Source organism: Triticum dicoccoides, chromosome 5A (genome assembly GCF_002162155.2).
Source record: "Triticum dicoccoides isolate Atlit2015 ecotype Zavitan chromosome 5A, WEW_v2.0, whole genome shotgun sequence".
Lineage (NCBI taxonomy): Eukaryota > Viridiplantae > Streptophyta > Magnoliopsida > Poales > Poaceae > Triticum > Triticum dicoccoides.
The window spans coordinates 436,216,445-436,225,400 of record NC_041388.1 but is presented as its reverse complement, the minus strand read 5'-3'; positions in this window follow the sequence as shown (position 1 = coordinate 436,225,400).

Below are 8,956 nucleotides of genomic sequence, written 5' to 3'. Positions count from 1 at the left end.
CTATGGCTCCTGCCGGTTGTCATACTCATCGACATGCAAGTCGTGAATCCTATTACAAGAACATGATCAATCTCATACATCACATATCATTCATCACATTCTTCTTGGCCATATCACATCACATAGCATACCCTGCAAAAACAAGTTAGACGTCCTCTAATTGTTGTTGCATGTTTTACGTGGCTGCTATGGGTTTCTAGCAAGAACGTTTCTTACCTACGCAAGACCACAACGTGATATGCCAATTGCTATTTACCCTTCATAAGGACCCTTTTCATCGAATCCGTTCCGACTAAAGTGGGAGAGACTGGCACCCGCTAGCCACCTTATGCACCAAGTGCATGTCAATCGGTGGAACCTGTCTCACGTAAGAGTACGTGTAAGGTCGGTCCGGGCCACTTCATCCCACAATACCGTCGAAACAAGATTGGACTAGTAATGGTAAGCATATTGAACAACATCAACGCCCACAACTACTTTGTGTTCTACTCGAGCAAAGAATCTACGCAATAGACCTAGCTCATGATGCCACTGTTGGGGAACGTAGCAGAAATTCAAAATTTTCCTACGTGTCACCAAGATCTATCTATGGAGAGACCAGCAACGAGTAGAAAGAGAGTGCATCTACATACCCTTGTAGATCGCTAAGCGGAAGCGTTCAAGTGAACGGGGTTGATGGAGTCGTACTCGTCGTGATTCAAATCACCGATGATCCTAGTGCCGAACGGACGGCACCTCCGTGTTCAACACACGTACAGCCCGATGACGTCTCCCACGCCTTGATCCAGCAAGGAGAGAGGGAGAGGTTGAGGAAGACTCCATCCAACAGCAGCACAATGGCGTGGTGGTGGTGGAGGAGCGTGGCAATCCAGCAGGGCTTCACCAAGCACCATGGGAGAGGAGGAGTAGGAAGAGAGGTAGGGCTGTGCCAGAACTTCGTGTATAGCTCCCATGCGCCTCCCCACTATATATAGGGGTGGAGGGGCTGGTTTCTTGCCCTCCAAGTCCATTGGGGCGTTGGCCAAGGTGGGAGGAAAGAAATCTCATTATTTCCTTCCCCACCATTGTTATCCCCCCTTTTTAGGGATCTTGATCTTATCCCTTCGGGATATGATCTTATTCCTTCTAAGGGGGGATCTTGGTGCACCTTGACCAGGGGTGTGGGGCCTTGCCCCCACTACCCACGTCCATGTGGGTCCCCCCATGCAGGTGGGCCCCACTCCGGAACATTCTAGAACCTTCCCGGTACAATACCGAAAAATCCCGAACATTTTCCGGTGGCCAAAATAGGACTTCCCATATATAAATTTTTACCTCCGGACCATTCCGGAACTCCTCGTGAAGTCCGGGATCTCATCCGGGACTCCGAACAACATTCGGTAACCACATACAAACTTCCTTTATAACCCTAGCGTCATCGAACCTTAAGTGTGTAGACCCTACGGGTTCGGGAGACATGTAGACATGACCGAGACGTTCTCCGGTCAATAACCAGCGGGATCTGGATACCCATGATGGCTCCCACATGTTCCACGATGATCTCATCGGATGAACCGAGATGTTAAGGACTTAATCAATCTCGTATTCAATTCCCTTTGTCTATCGGTATGTTACTTGCCCGAGATTCGATCGTCGGTATCCAATACCTTGTTCAATCTCGTTACCGGCAAGTCACTTTACTCGTTCCGTAACACATCATCCCGTGATCAACTCCTTGGTCACATTGCGCATATGATGATGTCCTACCGAGTGGGCCCAGAGATACCTCTCCGTTTACACGGAGTGACAAATCCCAGTCTCGATCCGCATAAAACAATAGATACTTTCGGAGATACCTGTAGTGCACCTTTATAGTCACCCAGTTACGTTGTGACGTTTGATACACCCAAAGCACTCCTACGGTATCCAGGAGTTACACGCTCTCATGGTCGAAGGAAGAGATACTTGACATTGGCAAAGCTCTAGCAAATGAACTACACGATCTTTTGTGCTAGTCTTAGGATTGGGTCTTGTCCATCACATCATTCTCCTAATGATGTGATCCCGTTATCAACGACATCCAATGTCCATAGCCAGGAAACCATGACTATATGTTGATCACAACAAGCTAGTCAACTAGAGGCTCACTAGGGACATATTGTGGAATATGTATTCACACGTGTATTACGATTTCCGGATAATACAGTTATAGCATGAATAAAAGACAATTATCATGAACAAGGAAATATAATAATAATACTTTTATTATTGCCTCTAGGGCATATTTCCAACACTTTAGGACCGACAAAACCTTCCGGCTGCATCATATACAATTCTTCCTTAAGGAAACCATTAAGGAATGCCGTTTTGACGTCCATTTGCCATATCTCAAAATTATAGAATGCGGCAATTGCTAACATGATTCGGACGGACTTCAGCTTTGCTACGGGTGAGAAAGTCGCATCGTAGTCAACCCCTTGAACTTGTCGATAACCCTTAGGGACAAGCCGAGCTTTATAGATGGTCACATTACCATCCGCGTCTGTCTTCTTCTTAAAGATCCATTTATTTTCTATGGCTCGCCGATCATCGGGCAAGTCAGTCAAAGTCCACACTTCGTTTTCATACATGGATCCTATCTCGGATTTCATGGCTTCCAGCCATTTGTCGGAATCCGGGCCCGCCATCGCTTCTTCATAGTTCGAAGGTTCACCATTGTCTAACAACATGATTTCCAAGACAGGGTTGCCATACCACTCTAGTGCGGAACAAGTCCTCGTGGACCTACGAAGTTCAGTAGTAACTTGATCTGAAGTTTCATGATCATCATCATTAACTTCCTCTCTAGTCGGTGCAGGCACCTCAGGAACATTTTCTTGAGCTGCGCCACTTACCGGTTCAAGAGGTAACACTTCATCAAGTTCTACTTTCCTCCCACTTATTTCTTTCGAGAGAAACTCTTTCTCTAGAAAGGACCCATTCTTGGCAACAAAGATCTTGCCTTCGGATCTGAGGTAGAAGGTATACCCAACAGTTTCTTTAGGGTATCCTATGAAGACGCATTTTTCCGACTTGGGTTCGAGCTTTTCAGGTTGAAGTTTCTTAACATAAGCATCGCATTCCCAAACTTTTAGAAAGGACAGCTTAGGGTTCTTCCCAAACCATAATTCATACGGTGTCGTCTCAACAAATTTCGACGGAGCCCTATTTAAAGTGAATGCGACAGTCTCTGAAGCATAGCCCCAAAAAGACATCGGTAAATCGGTAAGAGACATCATAGATCGCACCATATCCAATAGAGTGCGATTACGACGTTCGGACACACCATTACGCTGAGGTGTTCCAGGCGGCGTGAGTTGTGAAACTATTCCACATTTTCTTGAGTGTGTGCCAAATTCGTGACTCAAGTATTCTCCCCCACGATCTGATCGCAAGAACTTGATTTTCTTGTCACGTTGATTCTCAACCTCACTCTGAAATTCCTTGAACTTTTCAAAGGTCTCAGACTTGTGTTTCATTAAGTAGACATACGCATATCTACTCAAGTCATCAGTGAGGGTGAGAACATAACGATAGCCACCGCGAGCCTCAACACTCATTGGACCGCACACATCAGTATGTATGATTTCCAATAAGTTGGTTGCTCTCTCCATTGTTCCTGAGAACGGAGTCTTGGTCATTTTACCCATGAGGCATGGTTCGCACGTGTCAAATGATTGGTAATCAAGAGACTCTAAAAGTCCATCTGCATGGAGCTTCTTCATGCGTTTGACACCTATGTGACCAAGGCGGCAGTGCCACAAGTATGTGGGACTATCATTATCAACCTTACATCTTTTTTTCACACTATGAATATGTGTAGCATTACGCTCAAGATTCATTAAGAATAAACCATTCACCATCGGAGCATGACCATAAAACATATCTCTCATATAAATAGAACAACCATTATTCTCGGATTTAAATGAGTAGCCATCTCAAATTAAACGAGATCCTGATACAATGTTCATGCTCAAAGCTGGCACTAAATAACAATTATTGAGGTTTAAAACTAATCTCGTAGGTAAATGTAGAGGCAGCGTGCCGACGGCGATCACATCGACCTTGGAACCATTCCCGACGCGCATCGTCACCTCGTTCTTCGCCAGTCTCCGCTTATTCCGCAGCTCCTGCTTTGAGTTACAAATGTGAGCAACCGCACGGTATCAAATACCCAGGAGCTACTATGAGTACTGGTAAGGTACACATCAATTACATGTATATCACATATACCTTTACTGTTGTCGGCCTTCTTGTCCGCTAAGTATTTGGGGCAGTTCTGCTTCCAGTGACCACTTCCCTTGCAATAAAAACACTCAGTCTCGGGCTTGGGTCCATTCTTTGGCTTCTTCTCGGCAGCTTGCTTACCGGGCGCGGCAACTCCCTTGCCGTCCTTCTTGAAGTTCTTCTTACCCTTGCCTTTCTTGAACTTAGTGGTTTTATTCACCATCAACACTTGATGTTCCTTTTTGGCTTCTACCTCTGCTGATTTCAGCATTGAAAATAGCTCAGGAATGGTCTTTTCCATCCCCTGCATATTGAAGTTCATCACAAAGCTCTTGTAGCTCGGTGGAAGCGACTGAAGGATTCTGTCAATGACCGCGTCATCCGGGAGATTAACTCCCAGCTGAGTTAAGCGGTTATGTAATCCAGACATAGTGAGTATGTGCTCACTGACAGAACTATTTTCCTCCATCTTACAGCTGAAGAACTTGTCGGAGACTTCATATCTCTCGACCCGGGCATGAGCTTGAAAAACCATTTTCAGCTCTTCGAACATCTCATATGCTCCGTGTCTCTCAAAACGCTTTTGGAGCCCCGGTTCTAAGCTGTAAAGCATGCCGCACTGAACGAGGGAGTAGTCATCAGCACGTGTCTGCCAAGCGTTCATAACGTCTTGGTTCTGTGGGACGGGTGTGTCACCTAGCTGTGCTTCTAGGACATAATCTTTCTTGGCAGCTATGAGGATGATCCTCAGGTTCCGAACCCAGTCCGTATAGTTGCTGCCATCGTCTTTCAGCTTGGTTTTCTCTAGGAACGCGTTGAAGTTGAGGACAACATGGGCCATTTGATCTACAAGACATATTGTAAAGATTTTAGACCAAGTTCATGATAATTAAGTTCATTTAATCAAATTATTCAATGAACTCCCACTCAGATAGACATCCCTCCAGTCATCTAAGTGAAACATGATTCGAGTTAACTAGGCCGTGTCCGATCATCACGTGAGACGGACTAGCCAACATCGGTGAACATCTTCATGTTGATCGTATCTTCTATATGACTCATGCTCGACCTTTCGGTCTTCCATGTTCCGAGGCCATGCATGTACATGCTAGGCTCGTCAAGTCAACCTAAGTGTATTGCGTGTGTAAATTTGGCTTACACCCATTTGTATTCGAACGTTAGAATCTATCACACCCGATCATCACGTGGTGCTTCGAAACAACGAACCTTCGCAACGGTGCACAGTTAGGGGAAACACTTTCTTGAAATTATTACGAGGGATCATCTTATTTAAGCTACCGTCATTCTAAGCAAATAAGATGTAAAACATGATAAACATCACATGCAATCAAATAGTGACATTATATGGCCAATATCATTTGCTCCTTTTGATCTCCATCTTCGGGGCTCCATGATCATCGTTGTCACCGGCATGACACCATGATCTCCATCATCGTGTCTTCTTGAAGTTGTCTCGTCATCTATTACTTCTACTACTATGGCTAACGCTTTAGCAATAAAGTAAAGTAATTACATGACGTTTATGTTGACACGCATGTCATAAATAAATAAAGACAACTCCTATGGCTCCTGCCGGTTTTCATACTCATCGACATGCAAGTCGTGATTCCTATTACAAGAACATGATCATCTCATACATCACATATATCATTCATCACATCCTTTGGCCATATCACATCACAAAACACTTGCTGCAAAAACAAGTTAGACGTCCTCTAATTGTTGTTGCAAGTTTTTACGTGGCTGCTATAGGTTTCTAGCAAGAACGTTTCTTACCTACGCCAAAACCACAACATGAATTGCCAATTTCTATTTACCCTTCATAAGGACCCTGTTCATCGAATTCGATCCGACTAAAGATCGAGAGACAGACACCCGCCAGCCACCTTATGCAACTAGTGCATGTCAGTCGGTGCAACTAGTCTCATGTAAGCGTACGTGTAAGGTCGGTCCGGGCCGCTTCATCCCACGATGCCGCCGAATCAAGATAAGACTAGTAACGGCAAGCAAATTGACAATATCGACGCCCACAACTGCTTTGTGTTCTACTCGTGCATAGTAACTACGCATAGACCTAGCTCATGACGCCACTGTTGGGGAACGTAGCAGAATTTTAAATTTTTCTACGCATCACCAAGATCAATCTATGGAGTCATCTAGCAACGAGGGAGAGAGGAGTGCATCTACATACCCTTGTAGATCGCGCGCGAAAGCGTTCAAGAGAACGGGGTTGATGGAGTCGTACTCGACGTGATCCAAATCACCGATGACCAAGTGTCGAACGGATGACACCTCCGCGTTCCACACACGTACGGTTGGGAAGACGTCTCCTCCAACTTGATCCAGCAAGGGGGAAGGAGAGGTTGATGAAGATCCAGCAGCACGATGGCGTGGTGGTGGAAGCAACGGTGATCTCGGCAGGGCTTCGCCAAGCGCAGGAAGATGGAGGAGTGTCACGGGAGGGAGAGGGAGAGGCCAGGGGCTTGGGTGCGGCTGCCCTCCCTCCTCCCCCACTATATATAGGGTGCCTAGGGGGGCGCCGACCCTAGGAGATCCAATCTCCTAGGGGGGCGGCGGCCAAGGGGGTGCCTTGCCCCCAAAGGTAAGGGTGGCGCCCCCACCCCTAGGGTTTCCAACCCTAGGCGCAGGGGGGAGGCCCAAGGGGGGGCGCACCAGCCCACTAGGGGCTGGTTCCCCTTCCACTTCAGCCCATGGGGCCCTCCGGGATAGGTGGCCCCACCCGGTGGACCCCCGGGACCCTTCCGGTGGTCCGGGTACAATACCAATTACCCCCGAAACTTTCCCGATGGCCGAAACTTGACTTCCTATATATAAATCTTCACCTCCGGACCATTACGGAACTCCTCGTGACATCCGGGATCTCATCCGGGACTCCGAACAACTTTCGGGTTACCGTATGCTAATATCTCTACAACCCTAGCGTCACCGAACCTTAAGTGTGTAGACCCTACGGGTTCGGGAGACATGCAGACATGACCGAGATGCCTCTCTGGTCAATAACCAACAGTGGGATCTGGATACCCATGTTGGCTCCCACATGCTCCACGATGATCTCATCGGATGAACCACATGTCGAGGATTCAATCAATCCATATACAATTCCCTTTGTCAATCGGTACGTTACTTGCCCGGGACTCGATCGTCGGTATCCCAATACCTAGTTCAATCTCGTTACCGGCAAGTCACTTTACTTGTGCCGTAATGCATGATCCCGTGATCAATCACTTGGTCACATTGAGCTCATTATGATGATGCATTACCGAGTGGGCCCAGAGATACCTCTCTGTCATACAGAGTGACAAATCCCAGTCTCGATTCGTGCCAACCCAACAGACACTTTCGGAGATACCTGTAATGTACCTTTATAGTCACCCAGTTACGTTGTGACGTTTGGCACACCCAAGGCACTCCTACGGTATCCGGGAGTTGCACAATCTCATGGTCTAAGGAAATGATACTTGACATTCAGAAAAGCTACAGCAAACGAACTACACGATCTTTGAGCTATGCTTAGGATTGGGTCTTGTCCATCACATCATTCTCCTAATGATGTGATCCCGTTATCAATGACATCCAATGTCCATAGTCAGGAAACCATGACTATCCTTTGATCAACGATCTAGTCAACTAGAGGCTCACTAGGGACGTGTTGTGGTCTATGTATTCACACATGTATTACGATTTCCGGATAACACAATTATAGCATGAACAATAGACAATTATCATGAACAAAGAAATATAATAATAACCATTTTATTATTGCCTCTAGGGCATATTTCCAACATTTTGAACTGAAGGGGAGCTCATAGTGCTATGAAGTTGATTCGATGGGGAAGTGTTCTGCACCTGCACTTGCTGCTCAACCTGAACATGTTCTGCAATTGGACTTGTGTTCACTAGAGCCCCTGCACATGCTCTAGATTTCTTCCCAGCTCTACTCCACAAAGTTTTCAAATCAATGGCAATGCTCTTCCTCTTGAGTTTTGAATTCTGTACTGCCTACAATTCAAATACAATTCCTTTGTTATTTTTATGCTAATAAATCAACAGATCCTAACTCCTTTCAATGACATCTATAGCAACTTCTCACTGAATCAAATAGAAACTACACATTCAGTTCGGATTTCACAATGAATCAAATCAAAGAATGAAATTTCAGAGTTGGAACTTGGAACTTGAAAGGGGATTCACCTTAGGCTTAGAGATTGAGGTTGTTGGAGCAAATTGCTGCACTGGAGGTACACTCCACTCCGCGGCATCGACAACTGCGGCGGCCGGCCCCACACTGGGACAGGGTACTAGCTCCTGCTCCTCACCGGCGGCGGCCGCGTCGGCGATGGCCCTGGTGAACTCCTGCGCCGGCAGCTGGCCGTGGCTCGCCATGCCCTCGCGCCGCCGCTCCTGTCTCTATTCGTGGGAATTGGGGAAGGAAGTGGCTGGCCGGGTGCGTGTCCAGGCTCTCGTGCGCAGTCAAGTAATACCTAATGGCCTAATGGGCTGCTCGCCTGCTGCCAAAGTGCCAAAGTGCACGTATTAGGCCCATGTAGGATCGTATTTCTATACTCTGCCATATATGCATATACGTAAAAAAATTGCATAAATTTTCGGGTGTTCATTTGAACACCCTTGACCCATGGTGGATCCGCCCCTGGCTGGTCCTATGGGGCCT